The following is a 19,861-nucleotide window of genomic DNA, read 5'->3' on the forward strand; positions in this document are numbered from 1 at the left end:
ATGTCACGAGGTGGCTAATGGGGAGGGGGGGGGTGGTGATGGCATGTGGTGGGGGATGGGTGTGGTAGAGAAAGGAGTTTGGGAAGGGGGTGGGCTAGAGGTCTGGGAAGGATTTCTGGGGGGCTGTGAAGAGGGGGAGGGTGGGGTGCATTGTGGGGGTAGATGGGTGAGGAGGGAGAGCTGGTGTGCTGGCTAGCTGTGGATCAGCAATAGGACCCAGAGGTGAGCCTGGGAAATGTAGTCCGAGTCTTCCTTGCAGAGTGGGTGGAGCCAGAAGTATGAGTGTTGGAACTCAAGCAATTCAGTAAGACCCTCTTCAAGAAAAAGGTCAGCTTGACCAGTGTGCTTTCTTTCACCTTCTTCACAGTTACTCTGACTGTGTTTTGGACTCCCTGGCCTGGGCCGTGGGTGGTTACTGAGGCCATAGCTCCAGGTTGGTTTTTCCCTGATTTGACATTAGGCCAGAACCAGCATAAAGATCCAGGTTAGCTCAACCAACCATCCTCCAACATCCAACCACGATCCTGCGATAATCTCAATAGCTCTGATGACTTGCAACTTGACACCCTTGATCTTAACCAAAAGGACAGCACCAGAGAACCAAATGAATTTTGGGACCTGGGACATTAGGATCCTTATGAACAACAGTTCACCCTGGTCCAGAAAGCTGTACATCACAGTTGTCAGTGCCTACATCCTTACTCCAGACACAATGGATGAGACGAAAGAGACATTCTAGACCAGTCTCGACCAATCGCTGTTCCACATTGCCAAAGGAGACAAATTGATTCCCTTTGGTGAATTTCAATGCTAGAGTTGGGAGAGATGCAAATGTAAAGAAACCAAACACCAATGAAGTTGTCCTGACAAAGTGCCTTGAACATGACCTCGTCTTAATAAGAACCCTCTTCTCCCAGAGGGACAAGCACAAGACCAAAGCAACACTGCAGCTCCAAAAACTGGCAATGAATAAACTACATTATCAGTTGAGCAAGGGATGACAAAAGTCATCCGCATCACCTATACCACAACCAGAGCCAACAACTGCTCGAGTGGCCACTGACTAATTTGCTCTCCCAACTCCATAAACCTGGCCCCAAACCAATAGAGGCAGACTCTATTCTGCCACAGGAGACTTAGCATTGCTGGCCTCAAAAACCCTGAGAAGAAAGACTTACTCGAGTAGTGCAGACCACAAAGCAGTCAGTTCACGTTTCAAGGACCTCCTCAACCAAGAACTATTCTATGTTCCATGTAACACCTGCTGTGAGGTTGAAAAAGTCATCTGATAGTTCAGAAACAACAAAGCCTCCGGTACAGACAGAATCCCAACTGAATTAATACTTCTCCATTTTGAACATCACTTGGAGGAAGCATTGAGGATGGCAAGGATGCAAAATATACCTGGCTGGGGGACTTCAATGTTCACCACCAACAGTGGCTCAGCAGCAGTCTTGCTGATCAAGCTGGTTAAGTCCTAAAGAACAAAATTGTGAGACAGGATGCATCTTCCCATGACAGTGTCGGTACAAGTGACCACTACATGGTCCTTGTGGAGGTAAAGTACCCTTTTCACATTGAGAATATCCTCCATCGTATTGTGTGGCACAATCACTTTGCTAAATGGGATAGACTTTGAACAGGTCCTAGATCAAGCCTGGGCATCCATGAGGTGGGCCATCAACAGCAACAGAATTGTACACCAGCACAATCTACAACCTCATGGCCTGGCATATCCCCTACTCAACCACCACCATCAAGTCAGGGGATAAACCCTGGAAAGTGGAAAGTGCAGGAGGGCATCCTAGGAGTAGCACCAGGAATGCCTAAATATGAGGTGACAATCTGGCAAAGCTACCAAACAGGATTACTTGTTTGCCAAACACTATAAGTAGCAAATGACAGACAGAGCAAAGTGATCCCACAACCAACAGATCAGCTTGAGGCTCTACAGTCTGGCCATGACCTGTCATGAATTGTGATGGACAACTAAACAACTTACTAGAGAAGGAGGCTCCACAAATATCATCATTCTCAATCTCATCAGTGCAAAAGATGAGGCTGAAGCATTCAAAGCAATCTTTAGCCAGAAGTGTTGAGTTAATGATCCAGCTCAACCTCCTCCAGTGGTCACCAGCATTACAAATACCAATCTTCAGGCAATTCAATGCACTCCATGTGATACCAAGAAATAGCTGGAGTCACTGGATACTGCACAATGCAATGGGCCCTGGCAATATTCTGGCAATAGTACTGAAGACGTGTGTTCCAGAATTTGCCACTCCCCAAGCCAAGCTCTTTCAGTACAGTTACAACACTGACATCTATCTAACAATGTGGAAATTTGCTCTGATATATCCTATACACAAAACAGGACAAATCCAATCCAACCGATTATCACCCCATCAGTCTACTGTCAGTCATCAATAAAGTGATAGAAGGTGACATCAACAGTAAGGGCCACTCGGGCTTTTGACCTCATTACAGCCTCACTGTCTCAAGTCAAGTTGTCAAGTTCATGTTTACTCTTCAGTTGCATTTATGATTATAAGTCAGCATTTTGTGTCGCTCAAGAGTGCAGTCAGAGTTATAGAGATGTATAGCACAGAAACAGACCCTTTGGTCCAACTAGTCCATGTCCACCAGATATTTTAAATTAATCTCGTCCCATTTGCCAGTACTTGGCCTATATCCCTCTAAACCCTTCCTATTCATGTACCCATTTAAATGTTGGAATTGTACCAGCCTCCACTACTTCCCAACGCAGCTCCTTCCATACATGCACCAACCTCTGCGTGAGAAAGTTGTCCCTTAGATCCCTTATAAATTTTTCCCCATCTCACCTTAAATAAATGGAGTCTAGTTCTGGACTCCCCCACCCCAGGAAAAAAGAACTTGTCTATTTAGCCTCTCATGATTTTATAAACCTCTATAAAGTCACCCCTCAGCTTCCGACATTCCAGGGAAAACAGCCCCAGCCTATTCAGCCTCTACAGAGTACTCAGTGAGCATTAGGTTTTGAAATAAATGGTGGTTAACTGACAGTAACCTTTAAATCTGTAGCTATCATTCCCCTGCAGCTGTTTACAAACCAGTTACGCACATTCATCAGGTTGCAGTTTCAAAGAAACACACCCATCCTTCCTATAGGCAGTTCATGACACACCACTTAGAATCAGCCTAACCTTGGCAGTGATAGGACAGAGATGGACAACACCCACAGTGCAAATATTGCAGCTGTCGTAACTGTCTATTACTTTTATAGTATTGCACATTGCTATCCTAAACAGCTTGTAAACCTTGGACCATGTCCTACTTCAACAATGATCTGCAGAATTCATCAAATGTGAACAAGACTGTCTTTTTTCTTTCTCCATTTTCTTCTTTTAATCACACAATTACTACAGCACAGAAGGAGACCATTCAGCCCCTTGTGCCTGTGCTGGCTTTACAAATGAGCAATTCATAGGTCCCAATTTCCTGCCTTCTCCCCATAATCATGAATATTCTTCCTTTTTCAACAACCTTTTGAATGTTTCAAACAGATATGCTTTCAGCACACTCTCAAGCAATGCATTCCAGGACTTTCCCACTCACTGCATGTAAAAGGCTTTCTCATGTCGCTTTTGCTTCTTCAATTTATTTTTGTACGTTTGTAGGAATTCCTCAGAGTAGTAGCCTATGGCTAATCATCACCTTCTTGACTACATTCAGACCAACACAATTGGATCTGAACAGGACAAGGTCAATTCTACAAATTCAAAACCTCCAGAAATGGCTCTCTGAACACTTCAACGCCCCTTCCACTCCGCCAAGGACATGCAGGTCCTGGGCCTTCTCTAACGCCACTCCCTAACCACCCAATGCCTGGAGGAAGAACGCCTCATCTTCCGCCTTGGGACTCTCCAATCCCATGGCATCAATGTGGATTTCACCAGTTTCTTCATTTTTCCTGTCCCACCTTATCCGATCCATCCTTCTAACTCGGCACCGCCCTCATGACCTGTCCATCTTCCTTCCCACCTACTCACTCCACCTCCCCCTGACCTATCATCATTACCCCCACCTCCATCTACCTATTGCACTCCCAGTTACCTACCCCCTAGACCTACCTCCCCCCATTTATCTCACCACTCCCTTGGCTCACAGCCTCATTCCTGATGAAGGGCTTTTGCCCAAGACAAGATGTTGTCTGACCTGCTGTGCTTTTCCAGCACCACACTCTCAACAACAATGCCCTGTACTGGAGATCTTTGAGGAGAAAGTGAGGTCTGCAGATGCTGGAGATCAGAGCTGGAAATGTGTTGCTGGGCATAAGCCCTTCCTGAAGAAGGGCTTATGCCCGAAACGTCGATTCTCCTGTTTCCTGAAGAAGGGCTTATGCCCGAAACGTCGATTCTCCTGTTCCTGAAGAAGGGCTTATGCCCGAAACGTCGATTCTCCTGTTCCTGAAGAAGGGCTTATGCCCGAAACGTCGATTCTCCTGTTCCCTGGATGCTGCCTGACCTGCTGCGCTTTTCCAGCAACACATTTCCAGCCCTGTACTGGAGATGACTGGCCTACAACAACCACAACTCTCTGTGCTCAGCATGGTTTCAATGAGTAGGGAGTCTTTCCTTGATTCCCATTGACTCCAATTTTGCTATTACTACCGAATTAAACAGTGGCTCCTCATTCTTGATCCCCTCATGAGTCGGAACAGTTTCTCCCTATTAAGTCTGTCCAGACCCCTCCTGATTTTGAATATCTTCATCAAATCTCCTCTCAGTCTTCTTTTCGCCAAGGAGAATATCCTAAACTTTCCTATCCAACTTCATAATTGAATTTCCTCATCTCTGAAATCATTCATACGATTTTTTTCCTGAGGTCTCTCAACTCCCTTTATGCAATACTCTGGTTAAAACTGAACCAGTATCTATGAAAACCTATCATTTCCCTTGTACTCTGTACCCTTCTGTGCACCAAAAGCTTTATTAACCACGTTCTCAAACAGTCTTGCCACCTTCACTGCCTTCAGAGTTGTGCCCTTTACCTTATATTGTCTCTTCATATTTTTCCTACTAAAATGAATCACGTCACACTTCTCTGCATTAAACATTTTCTGCCACCTACCTGCTATTCCACCAACTTGCCTATGACTTTTTGAAGTTCTAATCTGTCCTCACAATGCTTCAAAGCTTCATACCATCCTCAAAGTTTGCAAATGAAGCTCTTTATATTAAGAATTTGGTCATTAATATTTATGAGGAAATGGATGCTCTCAGCCATGATTCCTGGGGAACTCCGCTACATATTTTCCTCCAGCCCACAAAGCATGCGTAAACTCCATACTGCTCACCTGTACTTTTCAGTTATGAAAGCTTGTGCCTGAAAAATTAACATTTGCGGAGTGTGCTGAGTATTTCCACCATTTCCTGAATTTTTCTTTGAAAGCTTTTCATCATATGTAGTTGTTTTTTGTCCCATACAACACAGGTTGTGCACTAAGGAATTTCACCCCCAAACCTGATAAACATATGTTCAACACATCACATGAACTACTTCAATAGTTACTGAAGTACATGTAAATCTTGACATTCCTACGTAATGTCATTAGTCATGTAAATGGAAATAAAAATTGTAATTTCAAGCAAGAACCTTTGGTTAGACAAAGCATAAAAGTAATATCATTTTTCGGATTCAATGACATTTAAAAATGACATAGTTTCAAGAAGAGGGACAGCCTCATTTTCTGCCAACCTGACTTTCGGACTTCTGAGTACAGGTCAACTTTCATTCTTTGACAATGAGACAGCTGCAGTGGTAGGCTACACTTATCACCGGTGAGGAGTAAAGTCAGCATTTAGACCAGCCTTCAGCCTCATTACCCAATGTTTAACTTGAGTGCCTTCAATCATTGAATAAATATGACCAGTTCAGGAATGTACAAACAAAGGGAAGAACTAAAGTTTAAAGTTACACTAACATTATCAGTGATGTCTTTCCTAATGCAATCAGTGACAGGGTCTAAACTAGACAGACGGAAAAGCAACATGAATACAGACAACAGAGCGGGTCTACTTCTGTAAACATGTTATCAGACTTTACAGAACTTTACAGAAAGCTTTCTCAGAATCAAACTCAAAAGTTTCTCTCAGCCAAACCCGAAATTCATTTTATTTGAAACAGTGCATGTTTAGAGAGAAATGTTCAACTGGTACATACATATGCTTACAATATGGTGCGAATAATAGTAAACCTCCTTATCTGTTTTGCTCTGGCGACAGGGATCTTGTAGCTGGCAATGAACACTCAACAACTATTTTAATGGTTTCCCCTTATTGGATTTCAAATATATGTGGGCACTGATAAGAATTAATTAAATGATTCCAAATGTAGAGGTTACTCCCTAACTAACAGAAAATTCAAAAGGGGCTGAATGGTACATATTCTGGTTTAAGGGCTGGGACTAGCCTATCAGGGGTCTGGAATAGTGGTGCTGGAAGAGCACAGCAATTCAGGCAGCATCCGAGGACCGGCAAAATCGACGTTTCGGGCAAAAGCCCTTCATCAGGAATAAAGGCAGAGAGCCTGAAGCATGGAGAGATAAGTTAGAGGAGGGTGGGGGTTGGGAGAGAGTAGCATAGAGTACAATAGGTAGGTGGGGAAGGAGATGAAGGTGATAGGTCAGGGAAGAGAGGGTGGAGTGGATAGGTGGAAAAGGAGCTGGGCAGGGGGTCTGTCATACTGAGTTCACAATTAACATGAAAATGGTGGGTGCCTGCACTGTGCCCCAGAGGCTTCATATGACATTGTCTGTGACTGATGGGGATGCAGAAAGCACCCTACTGTTAAAGGCTGAACTATTAGTAGAGAAAGACATTCAATTAATGCGGGTGCCCAGACTAGTAATCAAAATTGTCTCCACATGGATTTTTTGTCTTACCTACTATATCACCATTAAGACAGTAATCACTCTATCCCGATGTGAGATCTCTACATTAGGGGAGGCAGTGGCATACAGATAATGTAACTGAATTAGTACTCCAGAACACACAGACACACACACACACCTTGTCATCTTCATAATGGCTATCACAATCTGTGCAAACACAGAGTCTTTAATTTTGTCCTTTTGTTACTTCCGTTACATCTGTTTGAAGTAGAAGTCAAACCTTTCACTTTGTCATTTAGAGGTGGGAATGCTCTCAGTAAGCCAAAAGCTCTTTTTAATGAAAGTATCATGAAATACAGAAGATAAATATTTTAATTCAACTTATTAACGTTCACAGAATCGTCAAAACATTATGGTACAGAAGGAGGGCTTCGGGCTTGCCTTGCCCACACCGGCTGTCCAAAGTATCGTGATGACTTAGTGCTATTCTCCTGCCTTTTCCCCATCTCCTTACATATTATTTCTAATCAAATAATCACCTAATGCCATCTTAAATGCCTGAACTGAATCTGCCTCCAGCACACTTTCTGCTTCCCAGTATCTAATTATACATTAGTTTTGGGAAACTATTAGATTTGCCAATCCAATGGAGCACTTGAACCAATATATGTAGTAACTCAGTACTCTGGTAGCCTGAGGCCAGGACCTTTGTCAGACCATAGCATTTGCTGGACCACAGGAAGTCACCTATCACAGTCAGCACAGGAATGTTAAACATGTTTTAAAAACATTGTGCAACATTAAATGAGAAGTAAAAGAGATTTAATGATCTCTTCACCTGCCAATACAATTCCAGAAATTAGGAAGTATTCTTCAGAAAAGTGAATGCATGCAGAGTTGAACAGGCAGGATATTCCAGAACCCAAAGGTTTCTGGATTGCGAGTGCAACCTGTATGAACTGATTAGAAAGTCAGCATGGCTTTAAGGGTAAATCATGTCAGACGAACCCACCTGAATGTTTTAAGGTCATGAGTGCCTATTGTGTTATCTAAATAGCCATACAGAAAGCATTATAAAATGGCCAGAGCACTAGGTTATTTGCAAAGATAGGAGCACACAAAATTGGAAATAACCTATTGATTTGGTTTGGAAAATAGCTGCGAGTTAAAAGATAGAGTTAAAAAGTCAGGTTGGAAGCAGTTTCAAGAGAAGTTTCCTAGGATTGCTTTCAGGCTTAAACATTTCACTATATTTATTGTTTACTTGTATGAAGGAATCGAGAGTTGCATATCCAAATATGCCACTACACTAATGGCTTGATGGTAAGAAGCAGAGGGTAATATTGGAAGAATCTTGTCGGACTGGAGGCCTGTGACTCATGGAGTACCTCAGGGGTTGGTGCTGGGCCCATTGCTGTTTGTTATCTAGACGAATGTTATAGATTTGGACAAGAATGTACAAGGCGTGATTAGTAAGTTTGCAGATGACACTAAAATAGGCGGTATCTGGACATTGAGGAAGGTTATCAGAAAATGCAGCAGGACCTTGATCAGTTGGGGAAGTGGGCCAAGAAATGGCAAATGGAGTTTAGTATGGGTAAGTGCAAGGTCTTGCAATTTTGGAAAGTCAAATTAAGGTAGTAGTTTCATTGGTGAATGGTAGGGTTTTAAGGAGTATAGTGGAACAGAAGGACCTTGGAGTTCAGGTGCAAGGTTCTCTGAATGTGGAGTCACAGGTAGACAAGGCAGTGAAGAAGGCTTTTGGCACAGTGGCCTTCATAGAAGTTGGGAAGGTATGTTGCAGTTATACAGGATGTTGGTGGGGCTGCAGTTGGAATACTGTGTTCAGATTTGGTCACCATGCTTTGGAAAGATGTTATAAACCAGGAATGAAATTTACAAGTATGTTGCCAAGACTCAACAGTCTAAGTTATACAGACTTTTTCTTTAAAGCATAAAAGACTAAGGGGAGGATATTATACAAGGGTAAGATTATGAAAAACATGAATAGGATGAATGCACTCTCTTGTTCCCAGTGCTGGGGAATTGAGGACTAGAGATCATCAGTTTAAGGTGAGAGGGGAAAGAAAAAAAGAGAACTTGGGGGTGACATTTTTTACACAGAGGGTGGTATACATATGGAGTGAGCTGCCAGCGGAAGTGGTTGAGGTGGGCCCATTACCAACATTTAAAAGGCATTTGGTCAAATATATGGATAAATCCAAATAAATGATTTAGATGAGAGCATAAGTTAGTAAGTTAATAGATGACACCAAAATTGGAGGTGTAGTGGACAGCGAAGAAGGTTATTGCAGGTTACAACAGGATCTTGATCAGATGGGCCAATGGGTTGAGAAGTGGTAGATGGAGTTTAATTCGGATTAATGCGAGGTGCTGCATTTTGGGAAAGCAAGTCTTAGCAGGACTTATACAGTTAATGGTAGAGTCCTAGGGAGTGCTGCTGAACAAAGAGATCTTGGAGTGCAGGTTCATAGCTCCTTGAAAGTGGAGTCACAGGTGGATAGGATAGTGAAGAAGGCATTTAGTATGCTTTGTTTTATTGGTCAGAGCATTGAGTATAGGAGTTGGGAGGTCATGTTGCAGGTGTACAGGACATTTGTTAGGCCACTATTGGAATATTGTATGCAATTCTGGTCTCCTTCCTATCAGAAAGATGTTGTGAAACTTGAAAAGATTCAGAAAAGATTTACAAGGATGTTGCCAGGGTTGGAGGATTTGAGCTATGAGGAGCAGCTGAACAGGCTGGGGCTGTTTTCCCTGGAGCGTCAGAGGCTGAGGGGTGACCTTATAGAGCTTTACAAAATTATGAGGGGCGTGAATAGGATAAATAGACAAAGTCTTTTCCCTGGGGTCAGAAGTCCAGAACTAGAGGGCATAGGTTTAGAGTGAGAGGGGAAAGATATAAAAGAGACCTAAGGGGCAACTTTTTCACACAGAAGTAGGTACATGTGTGGAATGAGCTGCCAGAGGAAGTGGTGGAAGCTGGTACAGTGCAACATTTAAGAGGCATTTGGATGGGTATATGAATAGGAAGGGTTTGGAGGGATATGGCCGTGTGTTGGCAGGTGGGACTAGATTGAGTTGGGATATCCGGTTGGCATGGACGGGTTGGACTGAAGGGTCTGTTTCCATGCTATACATCTCTATAAGAATATGGGCTAAGTGCAGGGAAATGGGGTTAACGTGGATGGACATTTTGGTTGGCATGGACCAGTTTGGGCCAAAGGGCGATTCCCCCTGCTGTAGGACTCTATGACTTTATAACTAATATTTGCTTGGTAGTAGACAGAGCAAGATGAGAAGTTTCAAGAGCATGTTTCTTTTTTCAATAACATTCACAATGATACCTAATTAAGAGAGACATTAATAGGATAATGTTGTAAAAGAAGATAGATTATATGTGGGCTGAACTAAGCTAAACATAGTTATACATTAACAAGTGGGATGGTATCCACTTTGGACTTAGTAAGAGTTCTGGCCATGCCCCTTCCAAAGAAATGACTTCATTTTCAGGATATATTAATTTGTCTTCAATTTATGGATGTATCCATTGGCTTCATCAGTAAGATTATTACAGCTTGGAACTTAATCATGAGGAAATAATGCATTAGTGACATATATACAATGGTATATAGATAATTACTGGATGATCTGTTCATGATATTTAAAACGTTAAATGGATTTGTTAGGATAGACAGAGAAATTAGGGAAGCAGCTGTGGCTCCCTTGCATCTTGCTTCTCAGCTATAAGGTGCTAGACTCAAATATTCAACCCCAAAACCAGGGCTTCAATGCAACAATCCAACATCGCGCTCAAGGGACTAAGTGAATGCTGTTAAGCTGAAAGTCCATGTTTTAGAAGGGATGCTCGACTAGGACCTCACCTCCCTGCTCGGATGGATGCAAAGAAATTTAAGGACAGCTGATAAGCTTTTCGTGTTGTTATACTAGAGGACACCGCACAAGAAAGCTATTTCCTTTGTGACAGAATCTGGAACAAAGGGACACAATCTTAAAATTAGAAAAAGACCATTCAGGAGCAAACTCTGAAAGTACTGTTTTCTCATTTTGAGTAACAGAACATTATAACATAGATCAGTACAGCACAGAAATAGGCTATTCCCTGCCAGTTCATGTGATTGTACAAATTAGTCTTAAATGTTGCTATTGTATCTGCTTCTATCACCTTTCCCGGAAGAACTTTCCAGGCACCTAACAACCCCATGTAAAAAAAACTTGCCTCGCACATCTCCTTCAAACTCCCCCCACCCCCCTCACTTCATATATATGCCCCCTCGTATTTGAAAAAGACTATCCACTCTATCCACACCTCTCAATTTCATATATTTCTATCAGGTCACCCCTCAGCTTTTGCTGCTCTTGCAAAAATAATCCAAGTCTGTCCAACCTTTCTGAGAGCTAAATCTGGGGCTCTCTTACAAATGGCTGTGATTCTAGGGCAATTATAGCTTTCAAGACTGGCATAGTTAGATTTTTATTAGGCTAAAATGTCAAGCAATATGGAACAAAATGGGGAGAATAACAAAGTCAAGGCACAGATTAACGACTGCTGAAAATGTGTTGCTGGAAAAGCGCAGCAGGTCAGGCAGCATCCAGGGAACAGGAGAATCGACGTTATGCCCGAAACGTCGATTCTCCTGTTCCATGGATGCTGCCTGACCTGCTGCGCTTTTCCAGCAACACATTTTCAGCTCTGATCTCCAGCATCTGCAGTCCTCACTTTCTCCTCACAGATTAACCACTATCTAACTGAATAGCAAAAGAAAATATTCAAAAGCCTATTGCTGTTCATTGTGAAATTATATATCCTGGGATTAAAAATGATTGCTTTGTGATCTGAAAAGGATATCATGTTTCTCTGTGCTTCCGAGGTATTTCTTCAATGTTTCCAAAGGTAGATTGGAACACTTTGTAGTTAGGCCAGTTCTAAGTTAAAAGCTGCCTTACTTTACAGAGAAATAAACTGACAAAGTTAGTCAAAGCAAAGTCCAACTGTGTGACTACTTTTCTCAAAAAATAAAAAAGAAAATTAATAGGCCATGTCTGGTCCCTTTCATGGCTAACTTATTTTTTTTTAGCATTTACTTCCACACTACTCATAATGCAAAACCCGATCTCCCACATTTTAAGGTTCTAACTCCAGGATCAAAACCATTAATCCTTTATTCAAATTTTACTGACTCTCCATCCCTGCCCTTTTTCCTTTCTGCTTGCCTTCGCTGTCAGGAAAGAGTGTGAATTTGATTTCCTCCCTTCCACTACAAACCAATTGATATGGAGATATCAATAAAAAGCAACTGACAAACAAAGCTCTCATGGGAGTAGATGTAAGGTCTTTTCTTGCCTTTGGTCGTAAGTTACTCCTTGTTTCTATAACACCCTAAGAACAACAAGGTGGACATAATATAATTTCAGCACGTTTCCTGCAGGCATCCTACTTTTTTGCAGTAATTTCCAAAATAACTGGAAGAAGAGACAGTGGCATACTGGTAATGTCACTGGACTATTGATGCAGAGGCACCAGTTAAATTCTACAATGACAACTGGTGGAATTTAGAATCAACAAAACTGGAAATGAAAGCTAATTTCAGTGATGATTATTATGAAACTATTATCAATTGTCATTAAAATCCCACCTGGTTCACTGATATTCCGTGGAAAGCTGCTGTCCTTTCCTGCTCTGACACACATGTGACTCCAGACTCAAAGCTACCTAGTTGGCTTTTAATTGCTCTCCTGGGTAATTACGATGGCCAACATATGCTGATTTTTGTAGTCATGCCAATGACAAATGGAAGAACGAAAAAACAAACAAACCTGGTCTTTCTGGACAAAATACTGCATTATTCAAACACATTTTTAAAATCAAAAATATAATGTCCTGTAATTTTATTTCTAACTTTAATCAAAATCTATTAATTTGAGTGAGTAGGTTAATGATCGACCACAGCAAATCAACATAAAATGTTGACAAGTACTGAATGAGGTCTGATAACTGCTCTATAAGAACACATTATAACGTTTTTGGTTGTGTGTCCATAAATTCAACTATTTACTCTTGGTCATTAATCCATGTGAAATTTTTGCATCTTAGTTATATTTCCCTCCTCGTGCATCTGTGTTATTCACTATTTCCTCCAATAGGTAATACTGTAATATACATTTTTTCACATTTTATTTGGTTTTACATTCCCAGCTGTATAACAGATTCTTCCCCAACAGTGTTTCTTATTTTTGTTATTGAAGGACTTCTTTTCAGATGATTAAGTAATCACAGATCAGTCACTGAAGTTACAAACTACATACTAACCTTTACACGTAAGTGCTGTAGTTCTCTCTACAGAATCTGTCTTGGCAAGGTCACAAAGAAAGCTGGAGCAGGGGCAAAGTGCAGAAGATTGGCGGGGTTTAGCTGATTAACAAACTGGCCTAAACCGGTTCTGTAATTTCCAGATTGTAGATTTATTTCGATTTCAGAATTATAAACAATAGGTTAGTTGCAGTGGTACAAAATGCAGTGGAGTAGTCAGTGATTTTGGTAAGGGGAGCTCTATTTTTGTCAACCTTCAAAATGGCTTAGCTGCAATGGCTAGAGATGACCTTAGTTCAAGAGACTCAAGATGTAGATCAGCTTGGTTGAAGATGAGGAATAGTGGGTAAAAGATTTAGATTTATTGTCACATTTATAGAAAATTACAGTGAAAATTGTTTCTCATGTGTTAAACACAATGTGTTGCCACACTGAAACATGAATATAATGCAAGATTTTACTGCAATAAAGTTCATCTTTCTCTTTTCTTTTTGTTCCTCCTCCACTGCTCCCCCAGATGCTGCTTGACATTGGGCAGGGTCTCTGTACTGGGCTCTAGGGTTTCGATTATGGGCCCTCCTCTGCTATTACCACCACTACCACAACTGCCACATCTGAACTGGAGCCATGGTCCTGGTCTCATACACATTGTTCCCCATTTACCACTCCTCTAAACAATGCCACCCTGGCTCCTGGCTCCAGACTCCCCCAACGCCAAAGCTGCAGCCTAGTGGGAGTTTCTATAGGCCCTCTTATGGTAACCACAATGGGAGACAAAGTATGCAAGAATAAATATCGATTGCTTGTGATTAAGACTCAGCAATTGGGACACTTTATTAACTTGGAAAAATTGGCAATAGTAGTTTAGATGAGAAGTTTTCAAGATAATTTGTTAGAGCAGAAAATTCCGGAGGTGGTTTACAAGGTAGTGGATGCATTAGGATTAACTTTCCAAAATTCTCTAGATTCTGGAAACTTACCACCAGACTGGAAAGCAGCAATTATAATCCTTCTATTCAAAAGAGAAGGGAGGCAGGTAACATAAAACAATAGACCAGTAAGCTTATTGTCTGTAATGAAGGAAGCATTAGAATGAGGGAAGTAATTATAGCTGTGCATTTAGCAATACTTAAGATAATCACAAGCAGAGTGAGCATGGTTCTGTGGGAAGGAAATCATGTTTGAACAATTTATTTGATTTACTTGAAGGAGTGACATTTGCTGTGGATAAAAAGAAGCCTGGTGACATACTGTACTTGGATTTCCAAAAGGCATTTGGCAAGGTACCACATAAAAGGTTTTGTGCAATGCAGGCGCTCATGGCACAGGGGGCAGCATACCAGCATAGTTAGAGAATTGGCTGGGTGCAGAAAACAGAGTATGCAGAAACAGGTCTTTGTGATTGTACCAGTGGGGTCTCACAGGGTTTCTGCAGAGGTTTTGATGTTTTACAATTTACATCAATACCTTAGATGAGGAGCAAAAGGCATAGAAGCTCGATATGCAGATGACACCAAGATGGACAGGAACGCATGCTGTAAAGAGGACATATGGTGGTTGTAGACAGAATATAGATAGATTGGGTGAACAAGCAAAAAATGTGGCAGATGGAATATAATGTGGGGAAAAATGTGAAGTTGTTCACTTTGGCAGGAAGAATTTTAAAAACTAAAGTATTACTTAAACTGTGAACAACTACAGAATTCTGAAGTTTAGAAGGATACAGATGTTCAAGCACGAGTCACAATAAACAGTTAAAAGGTTAATGGAAATATTGTCCTTTATTACAAGAGGAAATTTAGCATAAAAGTAAGGATTGCCCTGCTTCAGTTATACAAATGAGAACACATTTCAAATAATTGTACAATTTTAGTCTCCTTATTTAAAGAAGGAAGTAAATGTGTGGAAGAGGCTGCAAGGAGTTAACTAGATTGAGATCTACCCTGTCTACCCCGTTAAAAAAATGTGTTCATTTCCATGAGATTGCCCCTCATTCTTCTAAACTCTTGACAATATAGGCCCAGTCTCCTCATAAGCCAGTCTCACCTTTCTAAGAATCAGGCTGGTTATCCTCTGCTGCATTCCCTTTACAGGATTTGAATATAAATATACTTGTCCATAGGCAAAGAAATCTTTGAGGAGAAAGTGAGGTCTGCAGATGCTGGAGATCAGAGCTGGAAATGTGTTGCTGGAAAAGCGCAGCAGGTCAGGCAGCATCCAGGGAACAGGAGAATCGACGTTTCGGGCATAAAGAAGGGCTTATGCCTGAAACGTCGATTCTCCTGTTCCCTGGATGCTGCCTGACCTGCTGCGCTTTTCCAGCAACACATTTCCAGCATAGGCAAAGAAACCAGATTGCTCACAACACTCAGGTGTAGTGTCACTAGACTTACCTACTCCAACACGTAAATTCTTTTGCAAAGAAGGTGAACATACCTTTTGCCTTCTAAATTTCTTGCTGCAGCTACATGTTAGCTTTTAGTGACATATGAACAATGACATCTAGGCCCCTTTAGTCATCAACACTTTTGAATAGCTTGCCATTTAAGAATTACTCTACATCTTTGTTCACCACACCAAAGTGAACAATCTCAAACTTATCTACATTATATACTGCCATGCTTTTGCTCACTTACTGAGCCTGTCTAAATTCCTTTGAAGGTGCTCTATATTCTTCTCACAACTCACATTCCCACCAAGTTTTGTATCACCTCAAAGCTTCAAAATACAATTATCCCCAGACCCAAATCATTGATAGGAGAAAGTGAGGTCTGCAGATGCTGGAGATCAGAGATGGAAATGTGTTGCTGGAAAAGCGCAGCAGGTCAGGCAGCATCTAGGGAACAGGAGAATCGACGTTTCGGGCATTAGCCCTTCTTCAGGAATGACTTCCATATCCGCCACAGATTCACCTGTACCTCCACACATATCATCTATTGCATCCTTTGCACCCGATGTGGCCTCCTCTATATTGGGGAGACAGGCCGCCTACTTGCGGAGCGTTTCAGAGAACACCTCTGGGACACCCGGACCAACCAACCCAACCACCCTGTAGCTCAACATTTCAATTCCCCCTCCCACTCCACCAAGGATATGCAGGTCTTTGGACTCCTCCATCGTCAGACCACAGCGAAACGACGATTGGAGGAAGAACGCCTCATCTTCCGGCTAGGAACCCTCCAACCACAAGGGATGAACTCGGATTTCACCAGTTTCCTCATTTCCCCTCCCCCCAGCCTGTCTCAGTCAAATCCATCAAATTCAGCACCGCCTTCCTAACCTGCAATCTTCTTCCCTTCCTCTCCGCCCCCACCCCAGTCTGACCTATCACCCTCACCTTGACTTCTTTCCACCTATCACATTTCCGACGCCCCTCCCCCAAGTCCCTCCTCCCTATCTTTTATCTTAGCCTGCTGGACCAACTTTCCTCATTCCTGAAGAAGGGCTAATGCCCGAAACATCGATTCTCCTGTTCCCTAGATGCTGCCTGACCTGCTGCGCTTTTCCAGCAACACATTTCCATCCCAAATCATTGATACATTGTGAACAGCTGGGGTCCAAGGACTGACCCTTGCATTCCCCACTGACTGTTTTCCAAATGTGGAATGACCCATTTATTCCTACTCTCAGATTTCCGCCTATTAACAAATTCTCAACCCATGCCAGTGTATTACCAAGTCTGTGCACTTTCATTTGTTTACTAATCTCCCCTATGGCACTTTAAGAAAAATCTTTAGAAAATCCCAATATACTACATTCACTGACACTCCCTTCAATGACTCTGCTAGTAATATCCTCAAAAATGCAGTCTGGTTTGTCAAACATAATTCTCACTTCATAAGTTCAAGTTGACTCTATCCCAATCAGACATTTAATTTCTGATTGGGATAGCAATCTAGCAATCACATCCTTTATAGTAGATTCTATAATAATTCTAGTATCATCTTGTAGGTCCCCTACCTCTGGAGGTTCATAATACCATCTCTGGTACAGGTCAATTAAATAATATCTAGATTCTAGTATTTTCTTCCTAGTTTCCCGTTTTCTCGCACCCTCCTTCCGAAAAATTGTGGGGTCACACTTGCAATCTTCCAATCTGGAGGCATTACTGAATATTAATAAAATTTTGAAAGATGATCACGAATGCATCCCCCATCCCTGTAGCCACCTCTTTCAACATTCTAGGGTGAAGATCATCAGGTTCTGGAGAATTGTCAATTTTCAATTTCATTTATTTCTCTAATCTTTTTACTAATATTAATTTCTTTCAGTTTCATATTCTCACTAGTCCCTGGGATCTTAATTTTCTCATGAAGACTTTGTTTGACTTCCTCTGTGAAGAGAGACAAAAATCACTTACTCAGCTTCTCTGCCGTTTCTCTATTTCCTATTATGAATTATCCTGTCTCTGCCTGTAATGGATCTACATTTGTCTTTGCTAATCTTTTCCTTTTTACATATCTATAGGAGCTTTATTTTATACTCATATTCTATTCTCTACTTCTTTACCAATGTCTTGGTCATAGCGACATAGAGTCATAGTGGTATACCGACAGAAACAAGCCCTTCATCCCAGCTCATCCATGCTGAACAGGCATCCTAAACTGAACTCGTCCTATTTGACTGTATTTGGCCCATATGGTGTTGGAGGTGATTTCCTTGAATTCCAGGAACAGCAATTACTGTTTTATATGCTGTTGCAATGTTTTGGAACTTTGGAGAAAAAAAAGTTGAAACAACCTCAGTTTTAAAAGGGAGAGGAACAGACAAAGGAAGCACATGGTAAGGTCAGTGCAGGAGAGAGAGAGAGAGAAAGAAACTGACAAAGCAGCAAATCTGCACAGTTACTGCCTTTGCTGTTTGAATTCATGTATCGCTGGACATCCGAGTGCATCTGGGAAAATTAACAAACAAACAGTGAAATTCACAACTAACCTTGGAGGAACCTGTTTGGGAGAGGTCACAGCACAGAAACAGAAGTGAATATTTAAGCGTGGCCTTACAGTAAGTCTGCAGTAGTGAGTAGAGTGGGTTCTTTCTTGATTATATGTTTTATGAGATATGTCTCTTGATTAAACTTAAAATATAAGGCATAAATATTACTTTAACCTGGAGCAGTGTTTTGTAGAGAAATAAGACAGTGCTATTTTCTGGGTGTGTAGATTGTGAAGGAGCAAAAATGGCCTTTAGTAGAGTGATATGCTCTTCTTGTCAGATGTGAGTGTTTAGGGAGAGTTTACAGGTTACTGAGAATTATATCTGCAATAAATGCCATTGGTTGTGAATCTTATTAGATTGAATGGATTGGTTGGAGAGACAATTAGAGGCAATGAGAAATTTATAAGAGCAAGGGGATATGATGGATGGCAGTTATAGGAAGGGGGAAATGTTGCAGATACAGTCACATAGATGGGTTAACTCCAGGAAAGGTGAGAGAGGTAGGCAGTTAGTGCAGGAGTCTTCTGTGGTTATCCCCATTTCAAACAAGTATACTGTTTTGGAAAATGAAGGGGGTGATGGATTCTCAGGGGAATGTAGCACGAACAGCCGAGTTTCTGGTATTGAGACTGGCTCTAATGCAATGAGGATAGGTCAGGTTCCAAGAGATCAATTGTGTTAGGGGACTGTCTAGTCAGAGGTACAGACAGACATTTCTATGGCCAGCAGCAAAAAATCAGAATGATGTGTTGCTTCCCTGGTGCCAGGATCAACGATGTCTCAGAGAGGGTGCAGAATGTTCTCAATGAGGAGAGGGGCCAGCAGGAGGACATTGTACACATTGGAACCAACGACATGGGAAGGGAAAAGGTTGAGATTCTAAAGGGAAATTACAGAGAGTTAGGCAGGAATTTAAAAAGGGGGTCCTCAAGAGTAGTAATATTTGATTATTCCCAGTGCCACGAGCTAGTGAGGGCAGGAATGAATGCATGGCTGAGGGGCTGGTGTATGGGATAAGGATTCACATTTTTGGATCATTGGAATCTCTTTTGGGGTAGAAGTGATCTGTACAAGAAGGATGTATTGCACCTAAATTGGAAGGGGACTAATATACTGGCAGGGAGATTTGCCAGAGCTGCTCAGGAGGATTTAAACTCATAAGGTGGGGGAGGTGGGGGGATCCACAGAGATAGTGAGAAAAGAGATCAATCTGAGACTGGTACAGTTGAGAACAGAAGCGAGTCAAACAGACAGGGAGAAAACAGAGCACGAAGCTGAACTGATAAATTAAACTGTATTTATTTCAATGCAAGGGGCCTAACAGGGAAGGCAGATGAACTCAAGGCATAGTTAGGAACATGGGAGTGGGATATCATAGTAATTACAGAAACATGGCTCAGGGATGGACAGGACTGGCAGCTTAATGTTTCAGGATACAAATGCTACAGAAAGGATAGAAAGGGAGGCAACATTAACGGAAGTTATTTGGGTGGAACCGTGAAATAAGAAAGGGATGATCACCTTATTGGGATTGTATTATAGACCCTCTAATAGTCAGAGGGAAATTGAGAAACAAATTTGTAAGGAGATCTCAGTTACTTGTAAAAATGTTAGGGTGATTATGTTAGAGGATTTTAACATTCCAAACATAGACTGGGACTGCCATAGTGTTAAGGGTTTAGATAGAGAGGAATTTG

The 19,861-nt window shown here is 41.7% G+C and overlaps 1 protein-coding gene across 4 annotated transcripts in view; it reads right to left on the minus strand.

Moving 5' to 3' along the window:
• Positions 1 to 19,861, minus strand: part of shld2 (shieldin complex subunit 2) — a 102,178-nt gene that overhangs the window by 71,589 nt on the left and 10,728 nt on the right. The window contains exon 1 of one of the 4 annotated variants that reach the window (XM_043678721.2): positions 13,227 to 13,288. The exons of the other annotated variants lie outside the window; for them this stretch is intronic. The gene's annotated coding sequence lies outside the window, so the exon portion shown is untranslated. Of the gene's footprint in view, positions 1 to 13,226; positions 13,289 to 19,861 lie in introns of those variants that run through there. 4 annotated transcript variants of the gene reach the window in all.

The sequence above is a fragment of the Chiloscyllium plagiosum genome, unplaced genomic scaffold (assembly GCF_037043375.1).
Source record: "Chiloscyllium plagiosum isolate Xiang-an unplaced genomic scaffold, Cpla_swu_hap1 HiC_scaffold_43, whole genome shotgun sequence".
NCBI classification, from domain to species: Eukaryota; Metazoa; Chordata; class Chondrichthyes; order Orectolobiformes; family Hemiscylliidae; genus Chiloscyllium; species Chiloscyllium plagiosum.